Consider the following 10364-nt stretch of genomic DNA (forward strand, 5'->3'; position numbering starts at 1 on the left):
GACGAGACAGTCCACATACATTCCCAACAGGTGGGAAACCTTCAAGCTCACAGAGACAAGAACTAGAAAGGAAATAGAGCATAGAAGTTTCATCCCTCAGGTCTTCATCTGAAAAAATCATAGACATAAAGGGGAAGTTTAAAGAAATCAAGACAAAGAATGAGCAAATAAAGGCCCAAGCCTATGCTCAGTATTTAAATATGGCCCCTACAAACCTGACCAGATTGATGTCAGCTTTTGACATCAAAGAAGGCAAAATGCAAATGATCTTTCTAAAGCCCACAGTACTGCAGCCAAAATCTTTGGCATATTATCTCAAAACTGACTTTGAAGTCATGGCTAAAGACATCCACCCAATAGACCAGATTGAATTACACAAGAAAATATGGGAGATGGTCTATTCTACGCTGACTAGCAAGGCAATGATGGCACATAGGTTGCAAAATTCACTAAGCAACACTACTACCCAACTGCAAATGGAAAAGGCCTCCTCACAGCCAAAGGACAACAAAATCAAATCGTTGGCGGAGCTAATTATTGAATTGGGCCATGACCCAAAGGATGTCAAGGCAGCAGAGAGCCTAATAAAGAAGAAGAATGAAGATATAGTTGCACTTAGAAAACATTTGAAGTTGCCACCACTCATTCATCCTCAGACTATTGAAGTGATTGAGAAGAAAAATGAAGAAGAGCTTACGGACTTGGTCCTTAAGCTAAATGAGCAATTAAAGGAAATAGAGCAGCAATTGGAAAAAATAGTACAATCAAGGCAGAGTGAGTCAACCACATAGCCTCAAACTGTAGTGCCAATAGTCTCAACAGCAGTCCCTTCCACACTGGCACCTGCTTTAGCACCAAATATTCCTTTGGCAACAGCCACACCAGTGGAAACAACAGGTACAACACAGACAGGTACATCAACACAGAGCACAGAGGACTTGATTAAGTCCATGGAGGAGATGAAACTCCAAGTCACAGAGCTACAGAAAGTGAAAGAGAAATTCATTACTTTGGAGCAGAAATATGATATATCAAAGATTAATTATGCAGAAGAAATGAGGAAAAACAAAGGCATGGCCCAAAAAATTAAAGCATTGGAGAAGGACCTGACATTTGACAGGCCTTTGACAGAAATCAGGAAAATATTGTGGACCAATATCATTGATTCCATCAATGATATTTGGCCATCCATTCAAATTATTTTTGAACAGATTGATTTGGTTAAGCCAGCTCTTGAAGAAGTTCGAAAGACCAGAGAGGAATTGGGTAGAAAGCCTGAAGAGGCAATCCAGTTAATAAATTTTCTAAACAGCAAAAATAGGCAACAATTGGAGAAATTAGACATTGAGGATAGGACTACTACCATCCTTGAAATAAAGAAAGTTTTGACTAAAAGGAATCTGATGCAAGGCCTGGAACGCAGATGTCTAAATATACAAGAAGATATAGATGAGTTCATGAAGAAATTTGACATCTTGAGTAAGGGACTCTCAAGCCCTTTAGTCATCAATGATAGGCTAATGGTTCAAATAGAATACATCAACAAATTACATCAGCAGGGTGACAGTCGGGCTATTTCATCTGCAGTCAAAGCATTGCCTTCAGGGAAAGTTCTCTATGATGGTTTGGAGAACCTTTTTTACATTGAACATGAAGTAAAGCACCTATTCATAGTCCAGCCTAATTTTGTGAAATATACTGAGGCTGATGAAATTTATTAGAAATTAACAAGGATGAATATACCAAAAGATTATTGGTGGACCAAAATGACAGACATCCTATAAATTACCATGGTAAATAGTGAGGTAAATAGAAATATTTACCACTGTAAATTTTGATAAAAAGAGTGAACAATGGTGAACAGGTAAAGAGTATCAGATATAGGTGAAAGAATATCAGTGAAAAGATAAAATCCAATGTCCAGCATAGAGTTACTAGCACGACAGCAAGATGCACATTCATAGGACCTGCCTCCAGCTCCTTCAACAAAAACAGGGACATCAACAATTAGTTCACATTCTGTTTCTACATATTCATGTAAAAGATAGTTAGTTTTCCTATAATAAATCTCTCTTAGTTAGGAGAAATTTTGATGCAAACATTTGTATAAATACTTCCTCATTCGAAGTATTAGGGGTGGATTTTACAACATTTCTATAGACATTTTATTCTAGAATTGAAGTGCTATTGTACCAACATTTTGTATGGCTTGCTGGATCAAGGAATAAAGCTGAGGCAGTTTACAGGATACTTGTGTCAAACAGAAAGCAAATAAGTATTCTATATCTTTTGTATTTTACTGTTTCCCTTCTATTTATTAATAATCACATGTGTTTTCATGAAATATGAATGATAAACGAAATAATGATATTTCAGAAGTTGCTTTGCTGCAATATGTTTTAAAAGGTTTATCTTTCTTAATGTTTTCTTCTAGACTATCATAGTTAGGGAATTCTTAAATGCTCCCTTGCTTTCATAGTTTATCACAGTGACCCATTTAACAAAGAATACTTAATTTCTCCTTGTTAATGAGTACCCTCTATTTTGCATATTAAACCCAGTTAAAGGATTCTTCAATGCCCTTTCTCCCTGTTTATTACCATTTCACCCATCCATCTGAACTTGGCATTTGCCTTTTGTTTTACTACCTTGCCCTGTGAGTTTTCCCTTTAGTAATTTGATCTGATCCAGTTGAGCCATCGCTCGATTTGACTCCATAGCCTAATGGATTGAAGTCCTTTTTCTATCCATTTGTTACCAGAATTTCACCACCCAACCGAAATCCCCTACAAGCTTTCATAACTAGACTAATATCTGATCAAACAAAGCTAAATCATAAAGAGAGAGCCCTCTCTGAGTACAGATTGGCTAGATTCTATACTTAAAAGATTGGTTTTTGGTTACCTCGGACCCCTTTCCTTCTTCCCATAACTTCTAAGGAAAATTTGAGCGATAACCTAGTGGCGACCGTACTAGGGAATGAACAATTCCTTAGTTGAAATAAAACCTTTAAGAAACCAAAAAGTTTGATTTAAAGCATCTTAAAGGATTTTAGAAATTATTTTGGAAAATTTATATAAGAAAATCCATAAAAATTTAAAATTTGGCTTCTGAAAGGACTCGTTACACTAGAGCTAATCCTGATCCCAATCCACCACCTATGTTTGAGAACCCTAATCTGATTCCCAGAATTCTTAGAAGACAAGAAAGTTTTGTTAGCTGTCAACCCATATTCAGATCTCAATATTGTCCTATGAAGTGGGTTTTCCTAGAAGACATTTCCTTTGACGAGTACTTTGAAACCTCTTTGTTTCGAACTTCATCTGATTCTGAATTACTAGACCTAGTCCAAGACCCATAGTTCATCATAGAAATCGAAATTCAAAGAGCTAATTTGTTAATTGATAGACATTTGCAAAACTCACCTCAATCTGATCTTACCACTGAAGGAACCCCCAATCCTTCTATAGTCACCTCTGTTTCTACAAGTTCATCATCTTTCACTCATCCCTCTCAACCTCAAACCACTCCACATTTGATCATTACTACAAGCCCTCCATCCATAACTCAAACATCCACTGTTACCCCAACTCTAGCCTTTGTTTCACCACTACCAACAGCAATGGCCAACAAATATGCTTCCCTGGTACTACCATCCAATTTAGGTGCCATGCCCCAGGACTACCAAAGTAAGATTACTACTTTTGATGGCACTGGAACCTATACAGCCCAACAACACACCAAGAAGATGATTGATTATTTTGAAATTTATGAAATAGATACTGCTGATGTGCAAATGAGGATATTTGTTCAAAGTTTATCTAGGGAAGTTAGAACCTGGTTCAGAGCCTTAACACCAAATAGTATATATAGCATAAGAACTCTCTATCAGCAATTCTTGAACAGGTGGGAGAAAAGGAAAGACCCCCTTCAAATTTTATCTGAATACGAAAACCTAAGAAGAGGACCCCAGGAAACTATCCAAGACTATTGCACTAGATTTAACAGTGTGTATAATGCCATTCCACTAGATATTAGGCCCCCACCTGGTGTTATCACAAAATCAAGCACTGAAGGCTGCCAATCAGCAAGATTCTGTGTAACTATTTCAAACCAGGCTTTGGACTAAGGCTTAGCCTCCTTAGTCTGAGAGGGCTCTCTCACAGATTATGAATATTGACTAATGACAGGAAATATGGCTAACTCTTATAAGACACATGAAAAATAAGCTGGCTGGACAACATTGAATTGATTCCCATTGGGCTTATGGAGTCTCTCATATCTCAGCAAACAAAAACACTATCTTTTCATAGAAATCAGGGCACTTTACATCTATATGTTCAAACATAACTTTGAAACCACAGTTTGCCAAGGCATACAGGAAGTCAGAGCATGATTCATGAGTTCTGAGTGATTATGCATTAACAAAACTGTAAAAGAACCTTAAAGAAAGAATACCATCACACATTTGAACAAGAAGATCCATTGTGAATCCTGAGAAGAAAACACAGTCATTTGCATTACTGAAATTTGTTTATACATAAACCAAAAACAGTCTTCTCCAAAACATCCAACCCTCATTACATCAAAGTTTGATCTATATATAGAGATACACCCTTAACTAATTTGAGCTTCCTCCTCCAGCATGAGGGGAGCTCGAAGACTATTACTAATTACCCTTATCTACCAATTAACTAATTCATTAAATACATTAAGTGCTGAGCTGTAATTACAAAGAGTCCTAACTAAACTAAAACTCTGATTCTGTTCTCCTTGTAGCATGATTCTTTCTTGATCCTTGACACCTGTCTCCTTAAAGCTTGGCCGAGATAGCTGAGAGAAGGATGCAATGAACAAGCTAGCTTTGGATACTGAATGCGCTAATGGTTCATTAATCATAAGGATAAAACCCCTGTTTTTCCGGTCCTTGTCTCCCACCATTCTTCAAAAATTAAGCAGCATGTTCCCAGCTCTTTAATACCCCAAAAATAACGAGCATCACCATATTCCCAAATGTGCTGGAAGCTTCTTTGATGGACAGGTGTGCCAACCAACTTCTCGTATGCATCTCCCTCAAAACCCTAATCACCGAGAATAAAGTGGCTTTATAACCAAAAATCTTAAACTTAGGTTAAAAGATTTCACCTTTTGTTAAAGGTACACCTGGCATATGTTGAATGGCTGTAGCAGCTTCCTTTGATCCCTTTCATGTCACTGAGGTGTTCCCTTTGCAAATTTCTGATTCTTCTTTCAAATTGTTTGCCTGCGTTTTAAAAATAACACCTACAGCAGTTTCGCAATTTCGTAGCGCACTACGAAACTGCGAAACTGTTTTAAACAATTTCCATTTCCCTTGAGATTTTTACTGCTCTGCCACCTGATTGCAAAAACTCCTTTTGCTCTTCAATTTTCATTATCCCAAGCACCTCCAGCAGTATACAAAAACAAGGCCATGAGAATACCAGAGACCGTTGCAAACATTAGCATTGAAACAACAACTTTGGCACCAAGTAAAGGCTGATCTGTATACTGACCAAGAATCTTAAATGAGACACCAATTAAAACAGGAGATACAACTGCATAACATGCCCATGCACTGAATAGGAAAATAAGCATCGATCCCAATAGACCTCCAAGAAATACCTCTGGAATAGCTATATCAACCTGCGTAAATGGTTGATGAGCATAAGCTGATACTTCATATAGGCACTGAATAAAAGAAAAGAAACTAATGCAGCAGATCCAATTGCAAAGCCTTTGGTGGTAGCTTTTGTGGTTTTCCCAACTGCATCAAGAAGATCTGTAATTTCTCTTACTCGTTCAGGCTATTGACTCATTCCCACAATTCCACCTGCATTATCAGCTATTGGCCCAAACATATCCATTGTCAAAATATATGCTGTAGTACTAAGCATTCCCATAGTAGCTACGGCAAGATTTTTTAATAAAATATAACATGTATTTATCCTTTTATTATACAAAAAATATCAGAATGCCACGTCTTTGTGTGCTGTCAACCTTTGTCCATGTGTGAAGACAAAAGTTCTTCCAAGCTGCCTGACATATTTTGGATTGTAGTAAATGTGTTCACTTTATGACAAAAGTTTAAAGTTGCATTCGAATACATGTTTCCTCCATCTGTATTAACTTTGCTAAAGATTGATAATTTTGAAGGATCCCTTGAAGATATTCCCTTTTCAACATTTCCACTTGCAGTTCAAAACTAGTGACTGAGATTGGATTATTTAGCTTCAGCTGCTACAAAACTGCTGTTCTGGCTGAAAAAATATGGCTTTGGATAGAGCTCATAATTTCTCACAGAAAACGTATTTGGAAAAACTGAAAGAGGTTTTTGTGAACCAATCCGTGCTTAACAAAAACCTCTCTTGGTTTTTTGAAACACCTTCCCTACCGCCCAGAATCTATCTTTGAAGAAGATGTGTAAAACAGGAAATTAAAAACTGCACCTACAGCAGTTTCGTAGTGCAACTTTTAGTCACTCGTTTCTCCCAGCTCATAATCAATTTGAAGAAACTGAAAGAGGTGTTTCTAGTTCAGTATGTTAGGAATAAAAAACTCTTTCAATTTTCGAAAATATTCTTTCAGCTGCTCTAAATATCTCCTGGAAGTTGACTACTTAAAACAGAGAAATATGCCTGTAAAAAACATCACCTACAGCAACAATGAAATGGACCTCCACCCCGGGAGGCTTAATTTGACCAATAGCCTTTGCTGCGCCAAGAACTGCTGCAGAACCTCCCATGTTAAACTTCATGAGTTCAATAAGACATCCTGGTCCTGTCTTGATGTTGTAACCTCCACTATCAAATGTCAATCCTTCTCCAACTATGGCAAGTTTAGTCTTAACATCTCCAGTTGGAGGCTTGTAGCAAAGGTGAATGAACTTTGGAGGGTTTGCAGATGCTGCAGCCACTCCTAAATATGATCCCATTTTCAACTCTTCACATTGCTCTACATCCAATATCTTTGCAGTGAGTACATCCAATGTAGCGGGATTATATGAAAGACCCTTGAAGATGAAAAACACAGCAGTATTATTTGTATATTGATGATAAGAACCAGCACTGTGACATGTCGAGCCAGATATTGTTGTGGGGAAAAGTATCCGACTCGGAATGACCCTATCCCTACTCTAAGGGTGATAGTTCCTTAGCAACAACTGAAAGTAAAGCTTTGATATTTTTCCTTTATGAAAGTACAGAGAAGGAAGAAAAGATTGACCAACCGATGTCTTTCGCTTTTGTCGATCCTGTCTTCTCTCTTTGCCTCTTGTTCCCAGCTCCTTGCTCCCTTTGCCGGCCCAGCTACACAAAGATCCTGCAAAAAAAAGAGAGGGAAACTACAAGAAACATGTACTCATAACTGATGCATGGATTAGAATGAATCAAATATACAGATAAAAACAATACATCATTGCAATACAAGTATATAGGAGAACATCAAAGCTTTATTGATAGAAGAAAAAGGTTCTGAGAAGGTTACAACCATAAATGGCTCCAATCCAGCAGCACCTCCCCAGCAGCAAGAAATCTCCTCTTCCCCTCTATAAAAGCAATCACCCAATAGCTCTAACTGTAAACCAACAACACTTCCTTGCTTTGCACAAAATTCCAGCCTCCCTAGACCTCATAGAAGAGCTCTATCTATAGGAGATTTGGAGAAAGGATGAGTCAGCTTGAGACTGACCTAAAGCTGCCTTGTGTCCTCTCCCTCTTCAGTTAAACTTTAGTTCTTGAGTCCACTTGGAGATCCTTGCTTCCACATGGAGATCAAGTACCTCTTACTCATCATAGGGCGAATTCCTTGAACCAAGTGTCAGTTTGGAAGCTTCCTGGGCAGTTGACACCTTGCAGAATGACTGTGCCACTTGGCCAATCTCGCCCAGCGCAGGTAGCCTTCATTGGTTTTGACTTTCAGCGCAGGTACAAGGAGGAGCAGTTGACATTCAGCACAGATGCTCAGTGGAGCAGCTGACATAATCCAAAAATAGCCTGTTTTTGAGTGTTTTCAGGTGGAGAACTGATAGGAAGTGTTGTGGTTTGCTGACCTTGTTCCTCTAGGGGTAAGAACAACATCTTTAGGGACTTTGGATCCCTGTAATTATCGACATTTCATGCTCCATGCTGCGAGGCACAAAAATGTCTATAACAGTTGCCCCCTAAAGTATGAGGCCGTTTATCGGGTGAAATGCTTTATCCAGAGGGTCCGAAGTTCATTCAAGTGCTGAGAGGTGCCCTGTAATACAATACAATACAATACATTATTTTTCATTCTGTTTTCATGATCTAGCTGAGGCGGGCATTCCCATGCTCAGCTTTATAAATACATTTTGGTACATAGAACAGACGATCGTCTGATGGTAGACTGATAATTCTCTGCTGAAATTATCATCCTTTGAGTAGGATGATCATCTGCTGCAATGATGTACATGAAAAATGCTTTTATATTTCCTGAATATGTATCGCAGCCCGGATGGATGAAACTAGATCCGGGGTCTTCAAACTCGTTCGATCTTCACTCTAAGTACAAGTCGATCCATGTGAGAATTTCGCTGAAGTCGAACATGGAAAGACATCGCTTGATTACCGGTCAATGATGAAAACCGTTAACAAGCGCGAGAGGAATCACCGATAATGATAATGACCCTCAAGGTACTGCAGTACAATTCACGTGGCGTGAATAAAGGACTTGGCGTCGAACGCCACGCAAAATCTTCTGGTCGAAGGTCATTGATGTATACCTGTCGCCGGAAGTGAGAAACTTGCCATTGAGGCATGCAAGCTTCAAAGTACTGATGGGGTTGTTCCTAGATCAACTTCTTGGATAATGAGCTGAAGTCGACAAGAAGCGATCCGTCAAAGGAGGGCCTTAATGAATCCCACATCAATGACACGGAACGGAGCTAATGATTTTAGTGGAGGTGAAAACAAACTGTGAGATATGATTCAGGGTGGCGATCATGAATGGATGAAGGATAATGTATGGCAGTGGATGGGACACGGTTGACACTTTCAGAATGACCTCTCTTGAACATATAACGACACTGATGCGATGGATCGGTAACATTACCCCAAAATGTGGATGGTTTGGCGAAGACCATGGTGATGAGACCGGTGAATGAAACAACCCAACCCGATGTGGTACGGAAGAAAAGTGTCATGTTCAAGAGCGACTTGCTACCATTAAGCTTTGATGTTCTCCCAATTTTTCCCCAGTCATTTCTGACCAGTACCTCTTTATTTTTGTCAAGCTTGAGGAGGATAACATATGCTTGTTCTATAACCTGCCCTTCGGGCAAGCCCATCGCTATGATTTAACGAGCTTAGCGATAGGGAAACTCGTTCTCGTCTAAAGACAAGTTTGTCGCTATTTAATCATTTTAACGAGTCTAACGACAAGGAAAACTCGGTCCTTTTCATTTTTAGAGAGTCTGAAAAGGTACAGAAAGTTAACTCCAAAATTCCTTTTTCGTCATCTAATCCCTTAAGTCCGAAAAAGTATAAAACAATACCGAAGGGATGAGTGTTCAGTACTTTTAACGAGCCGAACAAGACAAGCGCTCGATCTTTTTGTGCAATAATCCCTCAGGTCCAAAAAAGATTAAAATCTAGAGGAGGGATAGCTCTTCCGGTCGTTTAACGAGCTGGAAGGCCAAAACTCGGCAAACTTTTCATATTTTATGAGTCAGATGAAAAGAGCTCAAAGAAGACTCATCTTTTGAGGAACGAGTGATAAACAAGGATAGCAGCAGATTCCAGGTACAGGTTGGAATTCTCCAATCACGGCAGTGTCACAAGGATGGCTAGGTGAAATCACTCTTCGCAGCTGTTTCTCAAAAGAGGTAAACACACAAATGGAGGTGAATGATCGGCCAAATGAAAAGTGGAGGTGACGGTGCACAAACACGACCAAGGCTTTTATGGCTGATGGATTTACGATCTCAAAAGGTTATTTACCGGGATAGGTTCTTTTTTTAGATAAAAATGAGCTTAAACTCTGGAGGGAACATTGCTCACTGCTTTTATTTATTTTTTAACGAGCATGAAGACCGCGTTAAAACTGCTCGGATCTTGCGTTTATTTTTTAACGAGCATGAACTATGTGCTAAAACTGCTCGATGATAAGTTTGCATGCCCCCAGCATAATAATGAAAATCGAGGTGCATGCCCCCCAAGCTTCATTGCATTCAACTCGGTGGTTGGAATGAAGGTTTACCTTTGAGATTTGGAAAGGGGATTTGTTTCATTTTTTAACGAGGTTGACATGAGATAGGAACTATCCTCGAAGCCCACTGTATTTACAGTATTTCTATTAGGGCGATGATCCATGCTGACAAAATGTTT

General features: G+C 38.9%; 1 pseudogene; it reads right to left on the bottom strand.

Annotated features, from left to right (window-relative positions):
• Positions 1 to 5403: 5403 nt before the first annotated feature.
• LOC149180792 (pyrophosphate-energized membrane proton pump 2 pseudogene) lies at positions 5404 to 5921 on the bottom strand (annotated as a pseudogene).
• Positions 5922 to 10364: the final 4443 nt, after the last annotated feature.

The sequence above is a fragment of the Pinus tabuliformis genome, chromosome 3_2 (genome assembly GCF_031772625.1).
Source record: "Pinus tabuliformis cultivar Carrire ecotype Pingquan chromosome 3_2, CPIR1, whole genome shotgun sequence".
NCBI lineage: Eukaryota > Viridiplantae > Streptophyta > Pinopsida > Pinales > Pinaceae > Pinus > Pinus tabuliformis.